Here is a 14,225-nt window from a genome sequence, read left to right on the forward strand (position 1 = left end):
GACAGCCTACAGAATGGGAGAAAATATTTGAAAATGATGTGACTGACAAGGACTTAATTTCCAAGATACACAGAAAGATCATACAACTTGACAACAACAAAAAGACAATCCAATTGAAAAATGGGCAGATTATTTGAATAGACATTTCTCCAAAGAAGAAATACAAATGGCCAATAGGCACATGAAAAGATGCTCACTAATTATTAGAAAAATGCAAATAAAAACTGTAATGAGGTACTACTACACACTGGTCAGAAAGACCATCATTAAATGTTAAAAGTTATTAAATGTCATTAAAAGTCTATGACAAATGTCTACAAATCACAAATACTGGAGAGGGTGTGGAAAAAAGAGAATTCTCCTACACTACTGGTGGGAATATAAGGTGGTGCAGCCACTGCGGAAAACAGTGTGGAGGCTTCTCAGAAAACTAAAAATAGAATTAACATATAATTCAGCAATCCCACTCCTGGGCACATATCCAGAGAAAACTGTAATTCAAAAGATATATGTACCTCTAAGCTCATAACAGCACTATTCACAATAGACCAACCATGGAAACAACCTAAATATCCATTGACAGATGAATGGATAAAGAAGATGTGGCACAATGTTCTTAAATAGGAAGAATCAATATTACCAAAATGATTTTAACTACCCAAAGCAATCTACATATTTAATGAAATCCCCATCAAATTACTGAGGGCATTTTTCACAGAATTAGAACCAAAAAAATTTCCAGTTTATATGGAAACACAAAAGACCCCGAGTAGCCAAAGCAATCTTGAGAAAGAAAAAAAGAGCTGGAGGAATCAGGCTTCCTGACTTCAGACTATACTACAAAGCTACGAACAGTATGGTATTAGTACATAAACCAAAATATAGGTCAATTAAACAGGTTAAAAGTCCACAGATAAACCCACACACCTAAGATCAATTAGCCTATGACAAAGGAGGCAACAATATACAACGGAGAAAAGATAGTCTCTTCCATAAGTGGTGCTGGGAAAACTGGACAGCTACATGTAAAAAATTGAAATGATATTACGATGACACTACACGCAAAAATAAATTCAAAATGGATTAAAAACCTAAATGTAAGGCCAGATACTATAAAACTCTTAGGGGAAAACATAGGCAGAACACTGACATAAATCACAGAAATATCTTTTTTGACCCACCTCCTAATGAAAATAAGAACAAAAATAAATGGATCTAATTAAACTCAAAAACTTTTACACAGCAAAGGAAACCATAAACAAAATGAAAAGACAACCCACAGAATGTGAGGAAATATCTGCAAATGGTGTGACCAATAAGAGATTAATCTCCAAAATATACAAACAGCTAATATAGCTCAATAGCAAAAAAAAAACAACACACACACACAAAAAGTGGATGGAAAACCTAAAAGACGTTTCTACAAAGATAACACACAGATGGCCAAAATGTACAAGAAAAGATGCTCAATGTAACTAATTATTAGAGAAATGAAAATCAAAATGACAATGAAGTATCACCTCACACTGGTCAGAATGGCATTCATCAAAAAATCTACAAACAATAAACGCTGAAGAGAGTGTAGAGAAAAGGGAACTCTCCTACACTGTTTCCCTTCATAGATCACAGTCTTCTCATGAAGAACAGGTTTGCACAATTCAATGAACCATGCTACCCAAGCAGAACCACCCAAGGTGGACAAGAACACAGTGGAGAATTCTGACAAAAAGTGGTTCACTGAAGGAAGATATGGCAAATGACTCCAGTATTCTTGCTATGAGAAGACCATGAACAGTATGAAAAGCCAAAATATATAACACTAGAAAATGAGCCCGCCAAGTCAGAAGGTATCCAATATGCTACTGGGGAAGAGCAAAGTGCAATTAAAAAGAGCTCCAGAAGGAACGCTCAGTTGTGGATGTGTCTGGTGGTGATAGTAAAGTCTGATGTCGTGAAGAGAAATAACGCATAGGAACCTAGAATGTTAGGTTCACTAATCAAGGTAAACTGGACGTGGTCAAGCAGGAGATGGCAAGAGTAAACATCGATATCTTAGGAATCAGTGAACTAAAATGGATAGGGAATAGGTGAATTCAATTCAGATGACCATTATACCTACGACTGTGGGAAAGAATCCCTTAGAAGAAATCGAGTAGTCCCCATAGTCAATAAGAGTCCAAAATGCAGTACTTGGGTGCAATCTTAAAAACAATAGAATGATCTTGGTTGTTATCAAGGCAAACCATTCAACATCACAGTAATCCAAGTCTATGCCCCAACCACTAATGCTGAAGAAGCTGAAGTTGACTGTTACTGTGAAGACTTTCTCTTCCCTGGAGAAGGGCATGGCAACCCACTCCAGTATTCTTGCCTGGAAAATCCCATGGACAAAAGAGCATGGCAGGCTGCAGTCCATGGGGTCACAAAGAGTCAGACATGACTGAAGCAACTTAGCATGAAGACTCTACAATATCTTTTAGAACTAACAATAACAACAAAAAGATGCCCCTTTCATCATAGGGGATTGGAATGCAAAAGTAGGAAGTCAAGAGATACCTGGAGTAACAGGCAAGTTTGGCCTTGGAGTACAAAATGAAGCAGGACAAAGGCTAACAGAGTTTTGTTAAGAGAATGCACTTGTCATAGCAAACACCCTCTTCCAACAATACAAGATGCTACACATGGACATCATCAGATGGTCAATACTGAAATCAGATTGATTATATTCTTTACAGCCAAAGAGAGTCAGCAAGAACAAGACCTGTGGCTGACTGTGACTCAGATCATCAGCTCCTTATTGCAAAATTCAGGCTTACATGGAAGAAAGTAGGGAAAACCACTAGGCCATTCAGGTATGACTTAAATCAAATCCCATATGATTATACAGTGGAGGTGATGAATACATTCAAGGCATTAGATCTAGTAGAGTGCCTGAAGAACTACAGATGGAGATTCATAACAATGTACAGGGAACAGTGACCAAAACCATTCCAAAGAAAAAAATGGGAGAAGGCAAAGTGGTTGTCTGAGGAGGCTTTACAAATAGATGAGGAAAGAAGTGAAGTGAAAGGCCAAGGAGAAAGGGAAAGATATACCTAACTGAATTTAGACTTCCAGAGGATAGCAAGGATATAAGAATGTCTTACTCAAAGAGCAATGCAAAGAAACAGAGGGAAACAATAGAATAGGAAAGACTAGAGATCTCTTCAAGAAAAATGGAGATATCAAGGAAACATTTCATGCAAGGATGGGCATAATAAAGGATAGAAACAGAAAGGACCTAACAGAAGCAGAAGAAATCAAAAAGAGGTGGCAAGAATACACAGAATAATTATACAAAAAAGGTCTTAACGACCTGGATAACCACAATGGTGTGATCACTCATCTGGACTCCACATCCTAGAGTGTGAAGTCAAGTGGGCCTTAGGAAGCATTACTATGAACAAAGCAAGTGGAGGTGATGGAATTCCAGCTATTTTAAATCCTTAAAGATGCTGCTGCTAAAGTGTTGCACTCAATATATCAGCAAATTTAGAAAAATCAGCAATGGCCACAGGACTAGAAAAGGTCAGTTTTCATTCCAATCCCAAAGAAGTGGAAGTCACTCAGTTGTGTCCAACTTGTTGCAACCCCATGGACTAAACAGTCCTTGGAATTCTCTAGGTCAGAATACTGGAGTGAGTAGCCTGTCCCTTCTCCAGGAGATCTTCCTAACCCAGGGATTGAACCCAGGTCTCCCACATTGTAGGTGGATTCTTTACCAGCTAAGCCACAAAGGAAGATCAATCAATTAGAAGATTCTTTCTAATCCCAAAGAAAGGCAATGCCAAAGAATCTTCAAACTACCATAAAGTTGCACTCACATCACAAGCTAGCAAGATAATGCTCAAAATTCTTCAAGCTAGCCTTTATAGTACATGAACCAAGAACTTCCAGATGTACAAGCTGGATTTAGAAAATGCAAAGGAGACAGAAATCAAATTGCCAACATTTGTTGTATTGTAGAGAAAGCAAAGGAGTTCCATAAAACATCTACTTTTGCTGCATTGACTACGTTAAAGCCTTTGACTGAGTGGATCACAACAAATAGTGGAAAATTCTCAAAGAGATGGGAACACCAGACCACCTTACCTGCCTCTTGGGAAACGTGGATGCAGGTCAAGAAGCAACAGTTAGAACCAGACATGGAACAATGGACTGGTTCAAAATTGGGGAAGGAGTACAACAAGGCTGTATATTTAACTCTGCTTATTTAACTTACATGTCAAGTACATCATGTGAAATGCTGGGCTGGATGAATCACAAGCTGGAATCAAGACTGCTGGGATAAATATCAACATCCTCAGATATGCAGATGATACCACTGAAATGGCAGAAAATGAAGAGGAACTAAAGAGCCTCTTGATGTGGGTGAAAGAGGAGAATGAAAAAGCTGGCTTGAAATTCAACATTCAAAAAATAAAGATATTGGCATTTGGTCTCACCACTTCATGATAAACAGAAGGGGAAATAGTGGAAGCAGTGACAGATTTTATTTTCTTGGACTCCAAAATCACTGTGGATGATGACTGAAGCCATGAAATTAAGAGACATTTGCTCCTGGGAAGGAAAGTTATGACAAACCTAGACTGCACAGACATCACTTTGCTGACAAAGGTCTGTACAGGCAAAGCTATGGTTTTTCCAGTAGTCATGTACAGATGTGAGGGTTGGACCATAAAGGCTGAACACCAAAGAATTGATGCTTCGAACTGTGGTGTTGGAGAAAACTCTTGAGAGTCCCTGGACTGCAAGGAGATCAAACCAGTCAATCCTAAAGGAAATCAACAATGAATATTCATTGGAAAGGATTGAAGCTCCAATACTTTGGCCACCTGATGCATAGGGCTGACTTAGCGGAAAAGACCTTGCTGCTGGGAAAGTTTGAAGGTAAAAGGAAAAGCAGGTGGCAGAGGATGAGATGCTTAGATAGCATTACTGACTCAAGGGACATGAATCTGAGAAAACTCCAGGAGGTAGTAAAGGACAGGGGAGCCTGACATGCCGCAGTTCGTGGGGTAGCAAAGAATCGGACACGACTTAGCAGTTGAACAACAACAAGGCATACTATTGGTGGGAATGTAAACTTGTACAGCCACAATGAAGAACAATATATAGAGATTCCTTAAAAAACTAAAAATAGAGCTACCATATAACCCAGCAGTCACACTCCTTGGAAAACCATAATTCAAAAAGACACATGCACCCCAATGTTCATTGCAGCACTATTACAATAGCCAGGACATGGAAGGAGCCCAAATGTGCATCAATAGAGAAACGAATAAAGATGCGGTACATATATACAATGGCCATAAAAAGAACAAAAGAATACCGTTGGAGCCCCCTGGAGTTTGTCATACTGAGTAAAGTCAGACAGAAGGACAAAGAACATATGATATGATATCATTTATATGTGGAATCTTAAAAAGTGGTAAAAATGAACTTATTTACAAAGCAGAAATAGAATTACAGTTGTAGAAAACAGTCTTATGGTTACCAGAGGGGAAAAGGGAGGAGGGATAATTGGGAGATTGTGCTGGATATATATGCACTACTATATATAAAATAGACAACTAATAAGAATCTACTGTATAGCTAAAATCTACTGTATAGTTAAAAATAATTCTACTCAATATTCTGTAATGAACTATATGGGAAAAGAATCCACCCTTTTTAAAAATATATATAATGGATTCACTTTGCTGTATAGTAGAAAGTAACATTACAAATCAACTGAACTCCAATAAAAAATTTTTTTTAAAGATGTGGTACATATATACAGTGAAATACTACTCAGCCATAAAAAAAGAACAAAATAATGTCATTTGTAGCAACATGGATACAATTAGAGATTATCATGCTAAGTAAGTCATAAAGACAAAGACAAACACCATGTGATATCACTTACATGTGGAATCTAAAATATGATGCAAATGAACCATCTATGAAAGAGAAATTAAACAGGAACATAGAGAATGGACTGGGGGTTGCCAAGGGAGAGGGCAGTTGGAGAGGGATAAATCGGGAGTTTGCAATTAGCAGATGCAAACTGGTATATATAGAATGGATAAACAGGGTCCTAAACTGTATAACACAGGGAACTATATTCAATATCCTATGATAAATCATAATGGAAAAGAATATGAAAAAGAATATATATATATATGTTTAGCTGAATCACTTTTCTGTACAGCAGAAATTAATGTGAATTATAAATAAACTATGCTTCAATAAATTTTTAAAAAAATAATTAGGATATACAATGTATAAAATACACAACCTTAAAAGATTTTTGTGCTGGGAATTCATCCAGATTTGGCCTATTCCCTTGAGAGTTTTTGTTTTGTTTTTACTTTTCAAGTCATATACACTGAACTTAGGAGAGCTCTGTTTTTTATTTAACAAAATGAAGCTGATTTGGAGCACTTATTGGTGAGCACTTGTCACGTATCACCTCATTTATGCCCCATAAGAACTCTTTGAGCTGATATAGCTATCCCCTTGAAGCAGAGAATGCTCAAGTAACTTGGGCAAGGCATGTAAGTGTAGATGGAGGATTCAAGCCTGGCTCTAATTAGTTTCTGGGGCCAGCACACACTAACCCTGTGCTGTACTTGCCTACCAGAACCCTTCAGGACCTCTCCTATTGTGGTTACATTTAACTGATGTGAACAACAAAGATATTAGCATCAAACTTCAAACTCATAAATAATGTGGTGTTAAAATAAGGTTTAAACAAGTATTAAAGGACTAGCAACTGTAGCTTTGACCTTCAGGCTTGAGTCCATTTCTTCACTGGCGGCCTCTCCCTCCTGGTGAAAGGGACCAGGGGTATTCATCCAAGAGTCAGATGGTTGACTAAGGGGTGATTGTCTTTCTAAAAAACAGACTGAGACTCCTCTGAAACAAGGAGTGAAAATTATGGGTTCTGAGCTTTGGTTTCCTCCAAGGCAAAGCAACTTTTGAACTACATAATCTGAAGTCCTTAACTTTATGATTCTATGAAGACTGGACGCTTCCGAGATAGGTGAGCTTCTTTCCAAACTACAATTCCTGGACTGATATGATTAGGGTAACAAGATCCCCTTGCAACATCCTCCATATATGCACAGCCTTGAACTTAGGCTGAGAAAACTGACACCAAGTCAACTGTAAACATTTGCAATTTAGATTGCAAAACTGCCATTCAGAAAGATTGCCCAGCCGACACCAGTATTCTCCCTGCTCAGGGAACACAGTACATTTCTACAAAGCTTATTTTCAGACATTACCACACAGCAGTTAGGAGTTGATAATGGTCTAGGGAGAGGAATCAAGATGGCAGAGGCAGATACGGAGCTCATTTCCCCCCACATACACATCAAAAATGCATCTATGTGTGGAAATGTTCTGACAGAAAACCACCTGGAAACTGGCAAGAGATCTCCTATATATCCAAGCTGCAAGAAAGATCTCCATGTAAACAGAGTAGGATGGGAAAGAAATCAAGATGGAACTGGTGGCCCTGGGAGGTGTCTGTGAGGAAGAGAAGGTCCACATGGGTGGACCCTCACTCTGAGGGCTCCCTTTACTGCTGAGAAATCTGCTGGGTCAGATAGAAGGGTTGGAGAAGCCTAGACTACTGAGGAGAAGTGCCCCTGTGTTGGCTTTCTAAAATCAGGGTGGAGAGAAACATGTGCTAACTGCAGTGGATTCACTGTACTCCCAACTGGAAGGGGCAAACACCCAGCCCCCCTCGTCCCCCACACTGCAGCCTCGCACAAGATTACAGCAGAGCTCTAACTGCACAGAGACAGAGGGGTGCCTGGGGTGTGATCTGGGCCAAACTGTGGAGCCCATTTTCCATGTGTACAGGGCATAGGCCTGGCTGCCATGAACCAGGTGGCACCACGGGAACATGGAAGCAATGGCGTGGAGTCTTGGATGGACAGACTCTGGGCAGGAGGACATGACTGTTCATTTCCTGGTAGGAGTGCTCCAGCTCTGCCCACTTCAACATCTGGGGCAGACAGGTCCTGGAGAGGTCCCCCATGGAGGCAGCCCAGGTCCCAGGTATTAGCACAGCCATCTAGATTCCTGTAGCCACACCCCCAGACCCCCAGCCTCCATCCCCTACCTACTCAACAGCACAGCCTAGTACTAAGTCTCTGTCAAACACAACAGAGAAAGGGATGCAAACTTGGGCCACTTTTGGACAGAACTGCAGACACCCATGGATGAGACGCACAGGTTCACTGTGACCACACGAACCTCACTTTCTTTAGTGCACCTACTTCAGGGCAAGGCATGCACTCAAGGGCAATGGAGCATAATGAGGCCTAAACTTCAGGGCTTCTACTTCAACAACTGGGGAGCAGACGCCACTCCTGACAAGGCACTGACAGCCATGGAGCAAAGAGGAGGCCCTACCTCAACCCAGCGCAAGCTCTGGACACTGTACCACCACTTACAGCCCCCATCAAGGGGATAATGGTCAGCACAATCTAAGAAAAACTGTGGCTGAATCCATACCAAAAGCAACCCTCACACCAAGAATACTGGACTCACAGGTTACAGAGGGGTGTTCCCACATTAAAAATAAATAAAAGCAACCAAACGAAACCTTCAACACCACAGTGAAAGTGAAGTTGCTCAGTCATGTCCGACTCTTTGTGACCCCGTGGACAAGGAAATGGCAACCCACTCCAGTGTTCTTGCCTGGAGAATCCCAGGGATGGTGGAGCCTGGTGGGCTGCCGACTGGGGTCGCACAGAGTTGGACACGACTGAAGCAACTTAGCAGCAGTAGCAGCAGCAGGACTGTAGCCCACCAAGCTCCTCCGTCCATGGGATTCTCCAGGCAAGAATACTGGAGTGGGTTGCCATTTCCTTCTCCAGGGGATCTTCCCAACCCAGGGATCGAACCCAGGTCTCCCGCATTGCAGGCAGGCACTTTAACCTCTGAGCCATGGTCAATACCACAGTAGGTAACTGTTACTCCCAAATTCATACAAAGAAAGTTAGGTAAAATAAAAAGCAGAGGAACTACCCCAATTAAAACAATCAGAGAAATCCCTTAAAAGAACAAATGATGAAATAGGCCTCATCAGACTATTAGACCCCAAGTTCAAAAAGAAAATCATAAAAATGCTATAGGAATTAAGAAAGATTACAGAAATGTTCACTGTAACAAGGAATGAGAAACTGTAAAGATGAATCAATCAAAATTAGACAATTCAATTGCCAAGATGAAAACCAATCTAGAAGCAATGAATAGCAGACTAAAGACCTAGAAGAAAGAATAAGTGATCTGGAAGCAAGAGTACAGGAAATCACGCAAATAACAAACAGACAAATGAAAGCAACGTATGAGATCTAAGGGATAGTATATAAAGCATGCCAACCTATGCATAATAGGGGTTCTGGAAGGAGAAGATAGAGAGAGAGGGATTGAAAATGTATTTGGAGAAATGATGGCTGGAAACTTCCCAAACCTAAAGAAGGAAACAGATACCCAGGCACAGGACACAGAGCCCAAAACAAGAGGAACCCGAATAGATCCACATTAGGCCATATCATAATTAAAATGGCAAAAGTTAGAGGCAAGATTCCCAAGGCAACAAGAGGGAAAAAGTGTCAGTTAAAAGGTAATCCCTAAAAGACTATCAGCTGATTTTTCTGCGGAAATTTTGCAGGCCAAAAGGGAGTAGCAAGATATATTCAAAGTCTTGAAAGGGAAAAACCTGCCATATAAGATATTCTAGCCAGCAAGTTTATCACTTAGAATAGAAGAGATAAAGAATTTCTAAGACAAGCAAAAACAAAGGAATCAGTAATGCTAAAAATACCCTAAAAGAAATATTGAAAGATCTTCTCTAAATAGAAAAGCAAGAACCTATAGAAAAGGGCAAATCACAATAGGAAAGGCAAGCATACAAAAGGATTGAAGATAACAAATAAGCCAGGACATAGGTTATAAACAACCAAATTTTTATAAAAGTGATTATGACTACAATTAAGATCTAAACCATAGCATAAAGATGTAAAATAGGACATCAAAATCACAAATGTGGGGAAGGGGAGTATTAAAATGTGGGGAAGTGGGGTGTTAATATGCAGATTTTTTAGAATGTATGATTATCAGTTGAAGCAAATACTATAGGTATGGGCCAACATACCTGAAAACCATGGTAACCATAAATCAAACACATATAATATATTCACAAATACCAAAAAGAAAGGAACTCAAGCATAATACAAAAGAAAACCATCAAACCACAAAAGGAAAATAAGTGAAAAAGAAAAACTACAAAAACTGGAAACCAAGATTTAAAATGGCAATAAATACCTATCGATAGTTATTTTAAATGTCGCTGGACTAAATGCTCCAATAAAAAGACAGTGGCAGATTAGATTTAGAAAAAAACAAGAACCTACAATATATTGCCTACTCTAAGAGACTCACCTCAGGGCAAAAAACACAGAGACTGAAAGCTGTTGTTTAGTCACTAAGCTGTGTCCAACTCTGTGACCCCATGGACTATAGCCCACTAGCTCCTCTGTCCCTGGCATTTCTGAAGCAAGAATACTGGAGTGGGTTGCTATTTCCTTCTCCAAGGGATCTTCCCAACCCAGGGATTGAACCCAAATCTCGTGCATTGGCAGGCCAGTTCTTTACCACTGAGCCACCAGGGAAGCAGACTGAGAGTAGAGGGTTGGAAAAATACTTTTCATACAAATGAAAATGACAAGAAAACAGGGTTAGCAATCAGACAAAATAGACATATCAGACAAAATAGATTTTTAACACGTCTTTTTAAATTGAAGTATAGTGGATATACAATATTATGTAAGTTACCAATGTACACTATAGTGATTCATAATTTTTAAAGGTTATATTCCATTTATACTTATCATAAAATGTTGGTTATATTCCCCATGTTGTACAATATTTCCTTGTAGCTTATTTTATACCTATTACTTTCTAACTCTTAATGCCCTATATCCCTAAATTACCCCTCTCTTCTTGCTTCTTCTCACTAGTAGCCACTAGTTTTTTCTCTATATCTGAGTATACATTTTTGTTAAATTCATGTTTGTTGTACTTTTTAGATTCCACATACAAGTGATATTACACAGTACTTGTCTTTCTCTGACTTTTTTTCACTTAGCATAATGAGCATCAAGTCTATTCATGTCGCTGCAAACGGCAAAATTTTGTTTTTTCATCACTGACTAGTATTTCATTATATATGTGTGTGTATGTGTGTGTGTGTGCACATACACATGTGCATGCGTGCTCAGTTGTGTCCAACTCTTTGTAACCCCATGGACTATAGCTTACCAGGCTCCTCTGTCCATGGACTTTTCCAGGCAAAAATACTGGAATGGGTTGCCATGGCCTCCTCCAGGGGATCTTCTCGACCCAGGGATCAAACCCATATCTTTTGCATATCCCTCATTGGCAGGCACATTCTTTACCACTGTGCCACCTGGAAGCCAATAAGAAAAACACTAATTTGAAAAGATACATGCACCCCAATGTTTATAGCAGCATTATTTACAACTGCCAGGATATGGAAGCAAACTCAGTGTCCATCAGCAGGTGGATAAAGAAGAGGTGGTAGGAGTGTGTGTATGTGTGTGACAATATTTGCTTTATATATTTAAGTGCTCCTATGTTGAGTGCATATATATTGTGCTACACCTTTCTGGCCTGCAGAATCTCTGCTGAAAGGTCAGCAGCTAGCCTTATGGGAGTTTTCTCGTAAGTTACTTGTTGCTTTTCCCTTATCACTTTTAATAAAGAATAGATATTTAAAACTGAACCACTTTGCTGTACACCTTAAACTAACACAACCATTGTTAATCAATTATGCTCCAATATAAAAAAATTTTTTTAAACACTCTCTTTGTAGGGAACTCTCCATAAAATGTAAATTGGTACAGCCACTATGGAAAACAATACGAAAGTGGAAGTGAAGTTGCTCAGTTGTGTCCGACTCTTTGCGAATCCATGGACTGTAGCCTACCAGGCTTCTCCATCCATGGGATTTTGCGGGCAAGAGTACCAGAGTGGGTTGCCATTTCCTTCTCCAGGGGATCTTCCCAACCTAGGGATCAAACCCCGGTCTCCCGCCTTGCAGGCAGATGTTTTACCCTCTGACCCACCAGGGAAGCCCTGGAAAACAATATGGAGGTGCATGGAGGTTCCTTAAGAAACTAAAAATAGAGCTACCATATGACCCTACAATCCCACTCCTGGGCATACATCTGGAGAAAAACATGATTCGAAAGGATGCGTGCACCCCAATGTTCACTGCAGCACTGTTAACAATAGGCAAGACACGGAAGCAACCTAAATGTCCACTGACAAAGGAATAGATAAAAAAACAGATGTGGCACATATATACAATGAAATATTTCTCATCCATTAAAAGGAAAGAAATAATGTCATTTGTAGCAACATGGATGGACCCAGAGACTGTCATACTGAATGCAGTAAGTCAGACAGAGAAGGAGAAATATCATACGGCATCCCTTATTTGCAGAATGTAAAAAGAAATGATACAAGTGAACTTACTTACAAATCAGAAAGAGATTCACAGAGAATGAATTTATGGTTTCCAGGGGGGAAGTATGAGGGGAAGGGATAGTTAGGGAATTTGGGATGGACATGTACACATTACTATATTTAAGATGGGTAAACAGCAGGGACTTAATGTATAGCATATGGAACTCTGCTCAGTGTTATGTGGCAGCCTGGGTGGGAAGGGAGTATATGCATATGTATGACTGAGTCCCTTTGCTTTTCACCTGAAACTATCACAACATTGTTTGTTGATTAGCTATTGTTGTTGCTGGGCAGTCACTATGTTGTGTCTGACTCTTTGTGGCCCCAGGGACTGTAGCATGCCAGGCTCCGCTTTCCTCCACTATCTCCCAGAGTTTGGTCAAACTCATGTCCTTTGAGTCGGTGATGTTATCTAACCACCCCATCCTCTGCCATCCCCTTCTCCTTTAGCCTTCAATCTTTCTCAGCATCAGAATCTTTTCCAGTGAGTCGGCTCTTCGCATTAGGTAGCCAAAGTATTGGAGTTTCAGCTTCAGCATCAGTCCTTCCAATGAATAGTCAGGGTTGATTTCCTTCAGGAGTGACTGGTTTGATCTATTGACTCTCAAGATTCTTCTCTAGCACCACAATTCGAAAGCATCAATTCTTTGTTGCTCAGCCTTCTTTATGGTCCAACTTTCACATCTGTACATGACTAGTGGAAAAACCATAGCTTTGACTATATGGATCTTTGTTTGCAAAATGACGTCTCTGCTTTGTAATCCGCTGCCTAGGTTTGTCATAACTTTAGGGAGCGAGTGTCTTAATTTCATGGCTGCAGTCACTGTCTACAGTGATTTGGAGCCAAAGAAAATAAAAGCTTCTATGACTGTTTCCACTTCTGTTTGCCATGAAGTGATAGGACTGGATACCAATATCTCAGTTTTTTGAATTTTGTGTTTCAAGCCAGCTTTTTCACTCTCTTTCACCCTTATCAATAGGCTCTTTAGTTCCTCTTCACCTTCTGCCATTAGAATGGTATTATCTGCATATCTGAGGTTGTTGATATTTCTTCCAGAAATCTTGATTCCAGCTTGTGATACATACAGCCTGGCATTTTGCGTGATGAACTCTGCATATAAGTTAAATAAACATGGTGACAATATACAGCCTTTCCCAATTTTGAACCAGTCCACTGTTCCATTTTCAGTTCTAACTGTGGCTTCTTGTCCTGCATACAGGTTTCTCAAGAGGCAGGTAAGGTGGTCTCATTTTCCCATCTCTTGAATTTTCCACAGTTTGCTGTGACCCACACAGTCAAAGTCTTTAGTGTAGTCAATGAAGCAGAAGTCGAGGTTTTTCTGGAACTTCCTTGCTTTCTCCATGATCCCATGAATATTGGCAATTTGATCTCTGGCTCCTCTGCCTCTTTGACACCCAGCTTGTACATCTGGAAGTTCTCAGTTCACATACTGCTGAAGCCTAGCTCGAAGGATTTTGAGCATAAACTTGGTAGCATGTGAAGTGAAGTGAAAGTCACTCAGTCATGTCCGACTCTCTGCAACCCCATAGAATTCTCCAGGCCAGAATACTGGAGTGGGTAACCGTTCCCTTCTCCAATGCTAGCATGTGAAATAAGCGCAATTATATGGTAA

The 14,225-nt window shown here is 40.0% G+C and overlaps 1 long non-coding RNA gene across 4 annotated transcripts in view; it reads right to left on the reverse strand.

The window, feature by feature from the left end:
- Window positions 1–14,225, reverse strand: part of LOC147379540 (uncharacterized) — a 133,412-nt gene that overhangs the window by 76,894 nt on the left and 42,293 nt on the right. Inside the window, exon 5 of one of the 4 annotated variants that reach the window (XR_015161794.1) lies at window positions 11,362–11,509. The exons of the other annotated variants lie outside the window; for them this stretch is intronic. This is a non-coding gene — a long non-coding RNA (uncharacterized LOC147379540). The remainder of the gene's footprint in view (window positions 1–11,361; window positions 11,510–14,225) is intronic. 4 annotated transcript variants of the gene reach the window in all.

The sequence above is a fragment of the Bos grunniens genome, chromosome 1, assembly GCF_055505025.1.
Source record: "Bos grunniens cultivar Pamir isolate PY7600 chromosome 1, Bosgru_T2T1.0, whole genome shotgun sequence".
Lineage (NCBI taxonomy): Eukaryota > Metazoa > Chordata > Mammalia > Artiodactyla > Bovidae > Bos > Bos grunniens.